Below are 18612 nucleotides of genomic sequence, written 5' to 3' on the forward strand. Positions count from 1 at the left end.
GGCGTAGGCCGGCTAGACCCCTTGATTCGCCAATGTTTGTTGGCTATTAACTCAATAGGTACCCCCTGCATTTATCCCAAGTAATACAGGCAGTCATCTGACTCAGATGTCAACTGCTACCACTGGTTTGGTTAGTGATAGAGTTATCCTTGTCTCGAAAAACGGCTACGTGGTTGCCCTTTGGGACAGTCGTATAGGTGCCGTGTAATTAGTTTATAGAACAATGTTCCACCCAAAAGGGAGCTGCTCTCTGCGACGAATTTCATCCGAATGGATGCCGCCGGACGCCTGCTATAATGTTGGGACAGGTCGGATTAGTTTTTAAAAGTTAGATCAGTTGACTAGGCGCCTGGTCTGATCATTCGGCCAGTGGCCTTGGTAAGTTCTTGGTGAACGTAGGTGCTAAGTAAAAGAAAGGTAGCTAAGTATTGTGAGTAAAATACTCGATGGAGAGTAGCCGACTGTAGAGGAACAGACGGCATGCCCCTCTAAAGATAAAGAGTGAAAACTCAATGGAGAGTAGCCGACTGTAAAGGTACAGACGGCATGCCCCTCGTAATACAAAATTGAATAGTAAGTGCAAACTTTATTAAGTAGCTCTTTACTTTACATCATTCAGAAAAAATATTTTTTAAGGTTATCTACATTCCAGGTTCGAGGCAACGGTTGGCCGTCTGGTGTTTCCAGACGGTAGGTACCGTCCCTGACTTCCGCATAGATTCGGTAGGGTCCTTCCCAGTTGGGAGTTAGTTTGCCAGACTCATTAGCCCTACCAACTGCTTCCATTTTCCTAAGTACAAAGTCCCCTACTTTGAGTGGACGCCTGTGTACTTTTTTGTTGTATGATCTAGTCATTCTCAGGCGATAGATCTCATGGCGCAAAACAGCATTGCCCCTCTTTTCAGGAAGTGAGTCTAATGCCAGGCGCATAGCTTCCCAGTTTGCCTCTTCGTCATATAGCATTACTCGAAGAGTCGGCTCGTAGTGTTCTATTGGAAGAACAACTTCTGCACCATAAGTTAGGAGGAAGGGAGTTTCTCCAGTCGCCCCTTTTTCAGTCGTCCTAATGGCCCAAAGAACATGTGGTAGTTCATCTGCCCATAGGCCGCCTGCTCGTTCAATCTTTTTCTTGAGGCCGTCTGAGATGATTTTATTAAAGGCTTCTACCTGGCCGTTTGCTTGTGGACGGCCGACAGATGCAAAGTAATGTGCAATTCCTTGGTCTCCCAACCAGCTTTTGAGAACAGGCGTCTCAAATTGGGGACCATTATCAAAAAACCATAGACATGGGAACCCCGAACCGAGTGATGACGTTTTTCCAAATGAATGAAATTACATCTTTCGTCTTGATTCCCTTTACAGCCTCCGCCTCTACCCATTTAGTGAAGTAGTCAACGGCAACCAGTATATACCTTCTGCCACCTGTAGCAGGCGTATATGGACCCAGAATGTCCATGCCCCACTTAGCAAACGGTAGTGGGCTGTGAATGGTAGTGAGGTCAGTAGCCGGACGGTGAATTAATTTGCCAAACCTTTGGCACTTGTCACATTTTTTCACCATCTCCATTGCATCTGCTTCCAAAGTAGGCCAAAAGTAGCCCTGCCGCCTTGCCCTTTGGGCAAGCATCCTACCACCTATATGGGAAGCACAGAAACCAGAGTGAAGATCATCTAGTATCTCTCGTCCCTTTTCAGGAGTAACACACTTTAAGAAGGGTTGAAGGTGCCCCCTCTTGTGAAGTTCTCCTTGTATCATTTCAAAACAGGAGGCTCGTTTTTTCAGTGCTGCCGCCTGTTGAGGATCATCCGGCAGTGTACCGTTTGTCAGATATGCCCTGATTGAATCCATCCAGGTTGAGCTTCTGTCTAGGATTCCAATAGGATTTTCCTCAATGCTTCTCTTCTCCATTACCTCCCAAAACACTGTTCGAGGAGTATCAGAGGAGGCGGATGATGCTAACTTCGAAAGTGCATCTGCCTGGTTGTTTTCTGATCTCGGTACTTGGATCAGATGGAAATCCTCAAGGGAGCCGACTGCTTGTCGGACCGCCTGTAAATACTTGATCATGGCCGGGTGTGTTGCTTCGTATTCGCCATTGTACTGACTCACTATCAGTTGTGAATCAGAACAGGCGTCTATTTTCCTTGCCCCTGCCGCCTTACACATGCGGATCCCGGCTAGTAAAACTTCATATTCTGCCTCATTGTTTGAAGCCTGGAAACTGAAGCGTAGAGCATACTCGAACCTGTCGCCCTCTGGAGATTGACATACGACGCCTGCTCCACAACCGTTTGAAGTGGAGCTTCCGTCCACATATACCTTCCAGACTTGGTCTGGAACTTGAGAGTCAGGAGGACGGGTCATCTCTACAATAAAGTCAGCAAAGGCTTGCCCCTTCACTGCTTTTCTAGGCTCGAAAGTAACTTCGAGACTCTGCATTTCTATGGCCCATTTGATCATTCGTCCGGAGGACTCCATGGTGGTAAGGGGCCGCTTGATCGGTTGGTCGGTATACACGACGACTGCATGTGCCAGAAAGTAGGGCTTCAATTTTTTAACAGCCATGAAGAGTGCAAGACCAAATTTCTCCACTAGGGGATACCTCAACTCGGCATTTTTCAGTACGTGACTGACAAAGTAGACCGGAAGTTGACAGCCGTCCCTTTCAGCAAGGAGCACCGCACTTAACGCATGATCAGAGACGGCCAGGTACATGTACAGATTTTCTTTGGGCAAAGGGCTGACCAGCCTCGGCAAGGAATGCAAGTGAACCTTTAATTTCTGGAAGGCGGCCTCAGCATCCGGCCCCCATTCAAACCTTGCCTTTTTCTTAATTGCCTGGAAAAAGTATAGGCATTTGTCGCCTGATCGGCTTAGGAATCTTCCCAAGGCCGCCAGACAACCTGTTAACTTCTGAACCTCTCGAACGGTACGAGGCGACTGCATGTCAATGACCGCCTGTACCTTCTCGGGGTTCGCCTCTATTCCTCTCTGGTTGATAAGGAATCCGAGAAATTTCCCAGACTCAACTCCAAATACACATTTCTTGGGATTGAGCATGACATGGTGCCGCCTGAGTGTGGCGAAAGTTTCTCGGAGGTCCGTCAGATGATCTTTCTGAAGTTTAGTCTTGACAATCATATCATCAATGTATGCCTCGACGTTTCTCCCAATCTGATCAAAGAACACTGTGTTTATCATTCGTTGGAAGGTAGCCGGAGCATTCTTAAGACCAAACGGCATGACCGTGTAACAGTATAATCCCTGATCAGTGACGAAGGCCGTCTTCTCCTGATCTTTCTTCCACAAAGGAATTTGATGAAAAACCAGAATAGGCGTCCATAAAACTCATCAAGGCATGGCCGGCTGTTGAGTCGACCAGGTTATCAATTTTAGCAGAGGGTAACTGTCTTTGGGGCACGCCTTGTTCAAGTCTGTGTAGTCTACACACATTCGCCAGGTGCCATTCGGCTTTTTAACAAGTACCACATTTGCAACCCAATCTGGGAAGTAACATTGCCGAATGAACCCTGCATCAAGTAATTTTTTGACTTCGGCGGCTGCCGCCTGACCTCTTTCTTCACCATGGTTCCGTTTCTTTTGTCGTACCGGCTTCTTTTTCGGATCCACAGCGAGTTTGTGTACTGCCAGATCAGGACTAATGCCTGGCATTTCATGGACTTCAAATGCAAAGATGTCCTTGTATTCTTTCAACAGGTTGTGAAAGTCGTCACCAAGGTTTCTCAGAGCAGTCGTCCCTACCTTGACTGTTCGGTCAGGATGGAGTCGTCTAGTATCAGGTCCGCATGTTCACCAGCCGGCTGAGGGCGGAACTCATCCGGCCGGTCCTCTGCCAATGATTGCTATTTTCTTGCTTTTCTTGCGGACTCAGTCTGGAGTGCCTTTCTCTTTTTGTCGCCTGTTTCTTGAACAGGCGCACTTTCCTTGACATTGTCAAGGTCTGTTTTTTCTCCACTTGACCCAGTGGCCATAACAGTGGGCTTGACATCCGAGAGATAGCACTCTCGGCCATCCTCTGATCTCCCCTAAGGGAGCCGACTGTTCCATTGTCCCTTTCAAACTTAAGCAGCATAAGTGACGGGATTATAACAGCCTTGGAATTATTCAGGGTTGGTCGACCCAGAATCATGTTGTAGGCAGAGAGTTCCTCTACCACTAGGAACCGGACTACCATGTGTCGTCCTTCCCCTTTTTCGCCCAGGCGAATGGGTAGATCTACTCGTCCCAGTGGGTGGACGACTCCTCCCCCAAACCCTATCAAAGGGTGGGAGGCCGGATGTATGCAGTCCGTCTGATATTTCAGTTTTGATAGACATTTGCTGCTGATGAGATCTGAAGAGCTCCCGGTATCTATGAGGATTCGACCAACTCTCTGGTTGGCCACTTTACATTCAATAACGAGAGGGTCGTCATGCGGCCCCCTTATTCCTCCTAGATCCTCTTCAGTGATGACAATCTCAGGAAATGTATATTTGGACGGTCGTTCTTGGTGAACGGAATTTACATCTAACCGCCTTATATTATCTTTGTTGCCCCTAATAGTGGGGCCGCCTCCTGAGAAGCCGCCCGCAATGGTGTAGACGACTACATCATCTGTATCAGAACTGTCGGCCTGCTGATTCTTTTTGGCCGACTGCTTTTTTGAGGAAGTGTTTCCCGCAGATTTCTTGACATAAGTGTCAAGATCACCTTGATCAGCCAATCGTCTAGGTACCGCATGAGACTGATGCAGTCATTGGTGTGATGACCAATGTCATCATGATAAGCACAGATTTTGTCTGGGTTCCGGTTGCTCGCAGAACCCTTCATGGGAGCGGCTTCTCAATGAGAGCCGTCCCTTTATTTCTTTTAGGATAAACTGGTTATCCTTGTTAAACACATATTTTGGGAGTATGGTTTGAATTCTTTTTTCTTTTTCTGGGCCGGCTGTTTAGAGGAATCAGCCGCCCAGACCCCTTTTCTTTTTTCATCCTTGTTGGACGACTGTTTCTTGTCGTCCCTCTCTATTGTCGAACCTCTTTCCGTCCGACTGTTTCATCGTACACAGATCAGTTGCCTGTATATAGGCTTCTGCTTCAATCAAGGCCTCTTGAAGAGTCGCCACCCTTTTTCGAACTAAATCAAATTTGAAGGTAGACCCGTCTTTGAGACCTCTAAAAAAAGTCAGTATAAGCTACCTCATCCGGTAACCCTTGAATCTGTATTTCTTCATCAGGTTGAACCGCCTGATATAGGAACGAAGCCCTCCTTTTCACCCTGCTGAATTGTTCCCAAATCAAGGGTCGTTTTCTTCGCAGGGATGTTCATTGCGAAGTTGGAGGCAAAATAAGTAAGCAAGCGTCCTGAAGCTGTTTACACAACCAGTCGGCAGGTTGCCGAACCATTGCTGTGCAATTCCCTTGAGAGTCGCTGGGAAACACTTGCACCAAGTGGATCATCCAACCCTTGAAGGTACATCAGGTTGGTGAATGCCATCAGATGGTCTTCTGGGTTAGTAGTGCCGTCATAGCGCCTACTAGAATATTTTTTACTTTGGCCGGCTGAGCGGCTTCAGTAATTTCCTTGGAGAAGGCCGTCGGCTGTTCACCAAGTCTAAGCAGCCGTAGCTGCCAGTCCATAGGTTGGACGTTTTTTGCTGCAGGTCCACCAAATGGAGGTGGCTGCATAAAATACTGTTGTTGCGGCACAAATGGCAAGTTTGGTACCGCCTGGCACTATGAAAGCCGGACTGACGGGAGGTGCCGCCTGACTGACTCTCATGGTACGACTGAGTTGGCCTCATCGAGGTATTTCGCAAACTGTCCTGAAAATTTGAAGTAGATGCCGACTCTGATAATCGGTCACTCTTCTTCTGCTCTAGCAAGTGCCGAGCATCTGTGAACGTTTGCTTTGACCCGTCCGCCTGAATATGACGAACCGGTTTCCTATTTCCCGTAGGATAACGGAGTTTTGTGAAATCAAGAGCAGACGGCTCCCGCTTCTTAGAATTTAGGGTGGGGAGTCGCCTCTCGCCGTTGAACTGGCTTCCTCTTCAGTGAAGTGGAAGGTTTTTGGCCGACTGCTCTTTGACTGAAGCAGGCGGTTTTTGTTGATCAACTCTTGGATCTCTCCCTTGAAATCCCTCATGAAGGTCATGAGTTCGTTCCTTGTGATGGGAGCAGACCCATCAGTCGGCTGTTGCCGAGCAAGCGGTGCGCCTGCTGGCTCGCTTCCTGTTCGAAGATACTCCCGTTCCCTCATTTCGGTATGACGGGTACGTCGGGCCCTTAGGGTCCCGTCTGGAGCTGTATGAGTTTCAACTTCAAATTCACTTTCGGTATCATGGTCCGACTGAACTTGAGGGTCGTCTAGGGGACGCCTCTCTTCTTGAGTCGGTACAGACTTGGATGCCATCTCTGAAGTACTCTCCCCACAGACGGCGCCAAATGTTTCGGGGTTTTCTGATGTCCTGCGGGAGAGTTACAATTCCGAGACTGGAACCGGACGCCTGTACCTGCAAAATAACGGAGACTCCTGAGAGCTCCGCCTCCAACGGTCAAGTTAGTACCTGATTAAGGAGTAATCAATACAGAAAATAAAGTAATCAGGTCTCTCTAGGTGAGAGTGCTTAGTGTTGGTAATCTGTGTTGTTAACGAGATTAGCCGGGTGTTAATAAGTCTGTTCTTCTCTGATTGATCTCTTAATTATTCGGTCCTTTTCTGTTGTGTGATTAATGAGGATTAATCGAGTATTTATAGCCTTGGGAAGCGTGCAACTCTCTAGGTTTAAGGTAAACCTAGGGCTGATCGGGCCCCTAGACTGAATTGGGCCTTGATGGCCGGTTGTCCATTTGGCATGGGTGGACACGTGGCGTGTCTTAAGTGGTCCGTGGAGGACGAATCTGTGACTGACATGTGGCAAGCTCTTGTTGGCCTTCGTGAAGGACACGTGGCGGAACCTGGTTGGCCCACTTGTCAGACGGTGATTGGTGGATAAAAATCCCCTAATCACATTTGACTTTTTATTTTTTCAAATTAGCTTTGTTGAATGCATTAGACTTTACTTTGATTCAAAAACCTTTGGTTGACTGTGTTTGACTTTCATTTGATTCAATTAGCTTTATTGAATGCATTTTACTTTTATTTGATTCAAAAGATTTGTTTAAATGTGTTTGACTTTCATTTGATTCAATTAGCTTTGCTTGAATATGTTAGACATTCATTTGATTTAATTAGCTTTGTCGAATGCTTTTGACTTTAATTTGATTAAATTAGCTTCGTTGAATGCATTATACTTTAATTTGAATCAAAAAGCTTTGGTTGACTGTGTTTGACTTTCATTTGATTCAATTAGCTTTATTGAATGCATTTGACTTTTATTTGATTCAAAAACATTTGTTTCAATGTGTTTGACTTTCATTTAATTCAATTAGCTTTGCTTGAATATGTTACGCCTTCATTTAATTCAATTAGCTTTGTAGAATGCATTAGAATTTTATTTGATTAAATTAGCTTTGTTGAATGCATTAGACTTTAATTTGAATCAAAAAGCTTTGGTTGACTGTGTTTGACTTTAATTTGATTCAATTAGCTTTATTGAATGCATTTGACTTTTATTTGATTAAAAAAGATTTTTTTCAATGTGTTTGACTTTCATTTGAATCAATTAGCTTTGCTTGAAATGTGTTTGACCTTCATTTGATTCAATTAGCTTTGTAGAATGCATTTGACTTTTATTTGATTAAATTAGCTTTGTTGAATGCATTAGACTTTAATTTTAAAAAAAAAGATTTGGTTGAATGTGTTTGACTTTCTATTGATTGAATTACCTTTATTGAATGCATTTGACTTTTACTTGATACAAAAAGATTTGTTTGAATGTGTTTGACTTTCATTTGATTCCATTAGCTTTGCTTGAATGTGTTTGACTTTCATTTGATTTAATTAGCTTTGTAGAATGCATTTGACTTTCATTTGATTCGAAATGCTTTGTTTGAATGCATTTACTTTCATTTAATTCAAAAAACTTTGTTTGAATGTTTTTTACTTTCATTTGATTCAATTAGCTTTGTTTGAATGTGTTTGACTTTCATTAGATTCAATTAGCTTTGTAGAATGCAATTGACTTTTACTTATTAAATTAGCTTTGTTGAACGCATTAGACTTTTATTTGAATCCAAAAGCTTTGGTTGACTGTGTTTGACTTTCATTTGATTCAATTAGCTTTAATGAATGCATTTGACTATCATTTGATTCAAAAAGATTTGTTTGAATATGTTTGACTTTCATTTGATTCAATTAGCTTTGCTTGAATGCATTTGACTTTCATTTGATTCAATTAGTTTTGTTAAATGCATTTAACTTTCATTTAATTCAGAAAGTTTTGATTGAATGTGTTTGACTTTCATTTGATTCAATTAGTTTTATAGAATGGATTTGACTTTCATTTGATTCGAAAAGCTTTGTTTGAATGTGTTGAATTTCAATTGATTTAATTAGCTTTGTAAAATACATTTGACTTTTTATTTTTTCAAATTAGCTTTGTTGAATGCATTAGACTTTACTTTGATTCAAAAACCTTTGGTTGACTGTGTTTGACTTTCATTTGATTCAATTAGCTTTATTGAATGCATTTTACTTTTATTTGATTCAAAAAGATTTGTTTCAATGTGTTTGACTTTCATTTAATTCAATTAGCTTTGCTTGAATATGTTACGCCTTCATTTGATTCAATTAGCTTTGTAGAATGCAATTGACTTTTACTTGATTAAATTACATTTGTTGAATGGATTTAACTTTTATTTGAATCCAAAAGCTTTGGTTGACTGTGTTTGACTTTCATTTGATTCAATTAACTTTAATGAATGCATTTGACTTTCATTTGATTCAATTAGCTTTGTTTGAATGTGTTTGACTTTCATTTGATTCGTTTAGCTTTTTAAAATGCATTTGACTTTCATTTGATTCAATTAGTTTTGTTAAATGCATTTAACTTTCATTTAATTCAGAAAGTTTTGATTGAATGTGTTTGACTTTCATTTGATTCAATTAGTTTTATAGAATGGATTTAACTTTCATTTGATTCGAAAAGCTTTGTTTGAATGTTTTGATTTTCATTTGATTTAATTAGCTTTGTAGAATGCATTGGACTTTTTATTTTTTCAAATTAGCTTTGTTGAATGCATTAGACTTTACTTTGATTCAAAAACCTTTGGTTTACTGTGTTTGACTTTCATTTGATTCAATTAGCTTTATTGAATGCATTTTACTTTTATTTGATTCAAAAAGATTTGTTTAAATGTGTTTGACTTTCATTTGATTCAATTAGCTTTGCTTGAATATGTTAGACATTCATTTGATTCAATTAGCTTTGTCGAATGCTTTTGACTTTAATTTGATTAAATTAACTTTGTTGAATGCATTATACTTTAATTTGAATCAAAAAGCTTTGGTTGACTGTGTTCGACTTTCATTTGATTCAATTAGCTTTATTGAATGCATTTGACTTTTATTTGATTCAAAAACATTTGTTTCAATGTGTTTGACTTTCATTTAATTCAATTAGCTTTGCTTGAATATGTTACGCCTTCATTTGATTCAATTAGCTTTGTAGAATGCATTAGACTTTTATTGATTAAATTAGCTTTGTTGAATGCATTAGACTTTAATTTGAATCAAAAAGCTTTGGTTGACTGTGTTTGACTTTATTTGATTCAATTAGCTTTATTGAATGCATTTGACTTTTATTTGATTCAAAAAGATTTGTTTCAATGTGTTTGACTTTCATTTGATTCAATTAGCTTTGCTTGAATGTGTTTGACCTTCATTTGATTCATTTAGCTTTGTAGAATGCATTTGACTTTTATTTAATTAAATTAGCTTTGTTGAATGCATTAGACTTTAATTTTAATAAAAAAGATTTGGTTGAATGTGTTTGACTTTCTATTGATTCAATTAGCTTTATTGAATGCATTTGACTTTTATTTGATACAAAAAGATTTGTTTGAATGTGTTTGAATTTCATTTAATTCCATTAGCTTTGCTTGAATGTGTTTGACTTTCATTTGATTTAATTAGCTTTGTAGAATGCATTTGACTTTCATTTGATTCGAAAAGCTTTGTTTGAATGCATTTAACTTTCATTTAATTCAAAAAACTTTGTTTGAATGTTTTTTACTTTCATTTGATTCAATTAGCTTTGTTTGAATGTGTTTGACTTTCATTAGATTCAATTAGCTTTGTAGAATGCAATTGACTTTTACTTGATTAAATTAGCTTTGTTGAACGCATTAGACTTTTATTTGAATCAAAAAGCTTTGGTTAACTGTGTTTGACTTTCATTTGATTCAATTAGCTTTAATGAATGCATTTGACTATCATTGATTCAAAAAGATTTGTTTGAATATGTTTGACTTTCATTTGATTCAATTAGCTTTGCTTGAATGTGTTTGACTTTCATTTTACTCAATTATCTTTGCTTGAATGTGTTTGACTTTCATTTGGTTCAATTAGCTTTGTAGAATGCATTTGACTTTCATTTGATTAAATTAGCTTTGTTGAATGCATTTGACTTTCATTTTATTTAGAAAACTTTGTTTGAAAGTGTTTGACTTTCATTTGATTTAATTAGCTTAGTTTGAAAGTGTTTGACTTTAATTTGATTCAAAAAGCTTTGTTTGAATGTGTTTGACTTTCATTTGATTCAATTAGCTTTGTTTGAATGTGTTTGACTTTCATTTGATTCGTTTAGCTTTTTAAAATGCATTTGACTTTCATTTGATTCAATTAGTTTTGTTAAATGCATTTGACTTTCATTTAATTCAGAAAGTTTTAATGTGTTTTACTTTCATTTGATTCAATTAGTTTTATAGAATGGATTTGACTTTCATTTGATTCGAAAAGCTTTGTTTGAATGTGTTTGACTTTCATTTGATTCAATCAACTTTGTTTGAATGTGTTTAACTTTTATTTGATTTAATTAGCTTTGTAGAATGCATTAGACTTTAATTTGAATCAAAAAGCTTTGGTTGACTGTGTTTGACTTTCATTTGATTCAATTAGCTTTGTTTGAATGTGTTTGACTTTCATTTGATTCGTTTAGCTTTTTAAAATGCATTTGACTTTCATTTGATTCAATTAGTTTTGTTAAATGCATTTAACTTTCATTTAATTCAGAAAGTTTTGATTGAATGTGTTTGACTTTCATTTGATTCAATTAGTTTTATAGAATGGATTTGACTTTCATTTGATTCGAAAAGCTTTGTTTGAATGTGTTTGAATTTCAATTGATTTAATTAGCTTTGTAAAATACATTTGACTTTTTATTTTTTCAAATTAGCTTTGTTGAATGCATTAGACTTTACTTTGATTCAAAAACCTTTGGTTTACTGTGTTTTGACTTTCATTTGATTCAATTAGCTTTATTGAATGCATTTTACTTTTATTTGATTCAAAAAGATTTGTTTAAATGTGTTTGACTTTCATTTGATTCAATTAGCTTTGCTTGAATATGTTAGACATTCATTTGATTCAATTAGCTTTGTCGAATGCTTTTGACTTTAATTTGATTAAATTAACTTTGTTGAATGCATTATACTTTAATTTGAATCAAAAAGCTTTGGTTGACTGTGTTTGACTTTCATTTGATTCAATTAGCTTTCTTGAATGCATTTGACTTTTATTTGATTCAAAAACATTTGTTTCAATGTGTTTGACTTTCATTTAATTCAATTAGCTTTGCTTGAATATGTTACGCCTTCATTTGATTCAATTAGCTTTGTAGAATGCATTAGACATTTATTTGATTAAATTAGCTTTGTTGAATGCATTATACTTTAATTTGAATCAAAAAGCTTTGGTTGACTGTGTTTGACTTTAATTTGATTCAATTAGCTTTATTGAATGCATTTGACTTTTATTTGATTCAAAAAGATTTGTTTCAATGTGTTTGACTTTCATTTGATTCAATTAGCTTTGCTTGAAATGTGTTTGACCTTCATTTGATTCAATTAGCTTTGTAGAATGCATTTGACTTTTATTTGATTAAATTAGCTTGTTGAATGCATTAGACTTTAATTTTAATAAAAAAGATTTGGTTGACTGTGTTTGACTTTCTATTGATTCAATTAGCTTTATTGAATGCATTTGACTTTTATTTGATACAAAAAGATTTGTTTGAACGTGTTTGACTTTCATTTGATTCCATTAGCTTTGCTTGAATGTGTTTGACTTTCATTTGATTTAATTAGCTTTGTAGAATGCATTTGACTTTCATTTGATTCGAAAAGCTTTGTTTGAATGCATTTAACTTTCATTTAATTCAAAAAACTTTGTTTGAATGTTTTTTACTTTCATTTGATTCAATTAGCTTTGTTTGAATGTGTTTGACTTTCTTTAGATTCAATTAGCTTTGTAGAATGCAATTGACTTATATTTGATTAAATTAGCTTTGTTGAACACATTAGACTTTTATTTGAATCAAAAAGCTTTGGTTGACTGTGTTTGACTTTCATTTGTTTCAATTAGCTTTAATGAATGCATTTGACTATCATTTGATTCAAAAAGATTTGTTTGAATATGTTTGACTTTCATTTGATTCAATTACCTTTGCTTGAAATGTGTTTGACCTTCATTTGATTCAATTAGCTTTGTAGAATGCATTTGACTTTTATTTGATTAAATTAGCTTTGTTGAATGCATTAGACTTTAATTTTAATAAAAAAGATTTGGTTGACTGTGTTTGACTTTCTATTGATTCAATTACCTTTATTGAATGCATTTGACTTTTATTTGATACAAAAAGATTTGTTTGAATGTGTTTGACTTTCATTTGATTCCATTAGCTTTGCTTGAATGTGTTTGACTTTCATTTGATTTAATTAGCTTTGTAGAATGCATTTGACTTTCATTTGATTCGAAAAGCTTTTTTTGAATGCATTTAACTTTCATTTAATTCAAAAAACTTTGTTTGAATGTTTTTACTTTCATTTGATTCAATTAGCTTTGTTTGAATTTGTTTGACTTTCATTAGATTCAATTAGCTTTGTAGAATGCAATTGACTTTTATTTGATTAAATTAGCTTTGTTGAACGCATTAGACTTTTATTTTAATCCAAAAGCTTTGGTTGACTGTGTTTGACTTTCATTTGATTCAATTAGCTTTAATGAATGCATTTGACTATCATTTGATTCAAAAAGATTTGTTTGAATATGTTTGACTTTCATTTGATTCAATTACCTTTACTTGAATGTTTTGACTTTCATTTGATTCAATTAGCTTTGCTTGAATGTGTTTGACTTTCATTTGGTTCAATTAGCTTTGTAGAATGCATTTGACTTTCATTTGATTAAATTAGCTTTGTTGAATGCATTTGACTTTCATTTGATTTAGAAAACTTTGTTTGAAAGTGTTTGACTTTCATTTGATTTAATTAGCTTTATCTGAATGTGTTTGACTTTAATTTGATTCAAAAAGCTTTGTTTGAATGTGTGATAAGTGGCATTTATGCCACTATTTAGATCCTCTAATTGCGGTATTTTTCTACGTTTGTCCCTTGTTTGTACCCCTTTTGCTCCGTTTCTCCCTTTATTATGTTTTTGTGCTTTTCCTCGTGTTTTGTAGGCTTTTGGAGTTGATTTTAATAGAATGAAGAGCTTGGAGAATTGGAGTTCATTTGAAGAGCTACAAAGGAAGTTAAGGAGCAAGCAAGCAAGGCCATACGGACAGCGCGGGTCGTGCTTTCAGAATGGCGCGGGCGCGCCAAACCAAGCGCGGGCGTGCCTAACATTGGGGTTGAAAATATTGAAGGAGGCAGAATGTAGGCGCGATTTGGGCGCGGCTTAGGCGCGGGCGCGCCTAAGATAGGCGCGGGCGCTCCTAAGATAGGCGCGGGCGCTCAAGGGCCTGAACTCCGAAACTAACCTTTGTTCACTCTTTTAGCCATAACTTTTTATCTACAAATTGGATTGAGGTGATTCAAATTGCATTGAAAACTAGACTTGAAGTTCTTTCCAAAGGTAGGTCGCACGCCCCCAGAAGCCTCCTAGAACAGAAGTTATTGCCGTTTGAAAAAGAATGTTGCTGTCAGGCCAATCCCAGTGCGCGGCCGCGCAGGCCTCTATCGCGGGCGCGCACGAGCAGCTACGGGTCTTTTAAATGCTTCTTCCTCTCCTCTTTTTGGCCAAGTTTTGATGGTGGGTTTCTTTGGGGTTTTCTCTCTCCTCTTTGAGGGGTTAAACCCTAACATCTCTCCATCAATCTTCACATAAATTAGGCTTAGATTTAGTTTTAATCTTTGTTTTTATACTTTGCAATGTAGATTAAGAGTAATTTAGGGTATTTTAGAGAGAGAAAGTGAAGAGCTTCAATGGTGGATTGAAGAAGATGAAGATGCAAAGTGACATTGTTTTGGATTCCTTTTCAATACTTCAATGAGCATTCTAAACTCTATCTCATTTATTGTTCTTTCTTAATTTCTTGCTTGATTAGAGTAGTTGTTTAGTTTAATTGCTTCTCTTTGTTCTTCTTGTTGGGTTTTGTGTTAGTTGTTCATGATTAGTGAGTAATTCCCTTTACTAAGGGATTGGTGATAGCATGTGGTGAATCTTGAATGTATTAGGCTAGACAAATGTTGGTTATATGTGATTAAATATACCTTGTAACCATGTTTTACTAATTACTCCATGTGAATGGCCAATCATGTGTTGTAATTGGGTGGATTGAACTAAGTTATGACGATAGTGTAACTTAGGGATATCCATTAGGTGATCGATTCTATGCAAAAACCTTAACTTTCACAGCTTATGACGATAGTATGAGCATGTTTAAGTTGGGAAAGCCTTTGACCCCGATAGGTGGTTAGATGGTATTGTTGGTATTGCCTTATATGAGATATTGGTTTGCATGTAAACTCATTTCCATTGCCTAACTTTATTGAAGATCATTGTCATGTTTGACCCTCTCCCTTGGTGTTAGTTTAACTTAATATAAATCTCATTTTGTTTATTGTTCTATCCATCCTATCTCTTTGACCTAGCTTAATTGGTGGTGGTGTTGATAGTGTTTATGTCGTCTCCGTGGTTCGACCCTCTACTTACCACTAAACTTGTTTAGTGTAGGTGTAGGTTTATAAATATTGTTTGGTTGAGGGTAGTTAGTCCAACGACCTAATTATCCTTCACCAAAATGGCGCCGTTGCCGGGGACGGCTTCCATTATTGTTGTATTACCTTATTGAGTCTAGGTCTTTGCGAATATTTTCTTTTCTTTTTGTTTATTTTTTTTAAAAAAAAAAGGAAAAAAAAGGGGAAATTCCAAAAATATTTGAGCTTTCTTATTTGGTTGCTATTTGTTTTGCCTCATTGAGTCATGGATCAATTTGTCCAAAATGAAAATGTCATGTCCTTCTTTGCCTCAATTTGAATATGAGCCCTTTGGGTATACTTTAATAGGTTTGAAGAACTTCTCTAATTACTTGGTTGTACTTTAAGGGAGTCTTGTGAGATAATTTATTGGGGTTTGAATGAGTACACTAGGGGGGGTGGTTGAAAACAAATTTAATGGTGAATTTCAGCCACATCTTCGGATGAGGCTTGGGATTTCTATTTGTGGTTTGCTCGGGATAGCAATGAGCAAGATAATTATGATAATTGTCGTGATTTTTCTAACTCTTGCATAAACTCTAATGATGATTCTTATGTTCCCCATGATGATCCCTTGATGCATGATGGCAACCCTTCCCTTTTGTATGCTAATTGTAATGAGATGCATCCCAATGTTGATAATGTTCATGATATTTTTCAATGTTCATCAATTATGTGCATGAATTCCAATAATGCTTCACACACCCAAAATTCTCAAATGCATAATTCTTCATCTTCCTTTCCTTTTTCATACACGATTCCTAATGAGTTCCCCTATGTGTCTAATGAGCCTTTTTGTGAGGGTAATTCAGTGGGGAGATCGAAGGAAGAAGAGTGTATGGAGATGCTTAAGGAGTTTATGAGAAAACAAGATGAAGAGAGGAATGAAAGGGAAGCTTGGATTAAAATGATGGAAAGTAAAATTTCCCAACTAGCCTCATCCCAAGAGGATGCCTTTCCTTCTTCTCCCTCCTCCCATTTGAGTGAGCCTAAGGGTAATCAAGAGAGTGAGACAACTCATTTGGAATTTGAGAATGTGATTGAGGATGATGATTTTGAAAGTGATGGAGGGAGTATGGATGGTGAGATTTTTCATGACTTCGTGAATACATACCCCTCCACCCAATTTGAGCCTCAAAACTCTTCGCAACCCATTGACGATACAAAATTGATGCAATTAAACATTGATTTGAGGTTGCTTAGAGAAAATTTTGGTTTAGGTGATGATGAGATACCGATGTTCATTCATGGTGACTTGGGGAATGTTAACAATGATGATCATGCTCTTGTTAAGAGTGAAATATCCCAATTGGTGATTGAGAATACATCGAAAATCTTTGAGGGTATTGAAGATGAGTTGGAAGAGAAAGCTTGTGATTCAATGCTAGGTGGTGTAATTGAGGTGGTGAGTGCGATCCCCAATTCAAACCCCTTCAACTTACATCCCTTTTTCAAGGAAGTTTAGCAATATTCCTTCTTTTCCCATCTCACTACCATATTTTCTCAAAAATAAACCAATTGAGGAGCCCCTTGCCTCTCTATACCACCATGCCTTACTTTTGATTTCAATGATGAGCTTTCACCTTCCAAAATGCAACTAAATGAGTTTGTTCCCTCTTTTTCTTTTTTTATTTTAATTTTTCTTTTGATTTTTTTTTGATTCTTTTTATTTTCTTTTCCCCCTCCCTCAAGCATAGAGTTTCTTTCAACTTTGTGCTTGCTTGTCATATGAGCATCACTTATGCTCTTTTTCATGAAATATTTTCCGATGCATATGACAAGCTTTTGCGTTCTTTGTCCGGTTATTTACTAATAAGGTCAATCTTGGACCTTAAACAAGACTTTCTCGGGAAGTAACCCGTGTTTATATTGCTTTTACTTTTCTTTTATATCTTTTAATTTTGTTTTCCTCTTGTTTATCTTTGTATATAGGTACTTGATGTCTATACTTTTGCGCATGACCTTGGACCGAGAACCATAAGAAGTAGCAAAACCAAGGAATATTTTTAAATGGAAGTTGAAGCATCAAAGAAGAGCAATTTAATGGAAATGAGGAAAATGACTTAATTTGCGGGTTTCTACACCCACCTAACATTTTGGTTCACTCTTTCCATCTCCTCTCTTTTGTTGCTTTACCCTTTTATTTTTCATATGGTTTGAAAGCTAAATGTTTGTGGTTTTGTTGTTTCCTTCTTCCCTTTCTTGGTCTCTTGATTGCTTGATTTACCCCCCATACATACCAAGGTTTATTTTTGACTTTGGTTATTCTATATTTGGATGGCCATGAGCCTTATTGATTTGACTTTTGGTATACATGGATTGTTGATCATGCTCTTATCTTGCGCAACTGTATAAACATTCTCAAGTTGTTCTTGTCTTGTGAATATTTGCTTGTATGGAGTCTTTTCCTTTAAAAAACAAGGCAAGTTTTCGTATGTGTTTTATTCATTCTTGTTTTGGACTTAATGTTTTGAGCTTGTGTCCTTGAAGGCTCTCCTTCCTAATTGGTAATGGTATGCACGGTTTGAGAGTGTTTTGGGTTGAGTTAAACATATTTTAATGCTAAGGTAGCGGTTTTAAGAACTTTGGGATACTTGTAGCCTTAATCCATGGTTGTGGTAAGACGGTGTCGCTCTCCATAGTGGATATGAACCCCTTAGGTCGGTAATTGCTATACAAATCCCGTGTGAGGTTTATTTGTTCTAGCCTTCATCAACTTTGTTGAGTGGCATAACTTGGATCCTTGGTTATGCATTTTTCAATCCAGAGTTTGACTTCTATCTACCCGAGATCGTGACCGAACCCTTTAAGGGAGGAAATAGGCATTTTTCATTTTCTTATCCTTCTTTTTGTTTTGTTACAAAATTGGTTTTCTTTTAAATTTGCCCCTCTTTCTAACCCTTTGAGCCTATTTCCCTTTCTTGATTTTGAGCCACATTACAAACCGAATGACCTTTTGTTCCCCTAAACCTTTTGTTTATGTGAAGCATGTTGGTTGAGAATTGTTTTGTGTTGATTTTGAACGCAAATGAGAAAGTTGTAGTTCTTTGGTCAAGCAAGTGAGTAAACTGTGTTCTATTCAGTGAAATAAGAGAAAATGCTTATGAAAAGCCGTCCTTACTCAAATAAGGTAAGGACCAAAAAAAAAAAAAAAAAAAAAAAAAAAAAAAAAAAACTTCATATCCCTCGTGTTTGAGCATTGAGGACAATGCTCCGTTCAAGTGTGGGGGAGTCCTGTTTCTTAGTCTTGTTAGTGTGTGTTTTTATTGAATAAGTGTGGGGGAATACAACCAAATTTTTAAATTTTTTAAAATTTTTCCCACCTTACACCCCAAGCATACCCTTACAACCAATAAAAGACCTTTAGACCCTATAGAGTTTAGTCTTTATCGATGGAGGAAGATAGTTGTCAAGCTTATAGAGAGAGAGTGCATAGCCAAGACGTCGGGATAACCTTCTCATCGTTTTCAT

The sequence above is a fragment of the Chenopodium quinoa genome, unplaced genomic scaffold (assembly GCF_001683475.1).
Source record: "Chenopodium quinoa cultivar QQ74 unplaced genomic scaffold, ASM168347v1, whole genome shotgun sequence".
Classification (NCBI taxonomy): Eukaryota; Viridiplantae; Streptophyta; class Magnoliopsida; order Caryophyllales; family Amaranthaceae; genus Chenopodium; species Chenopodium quinoa.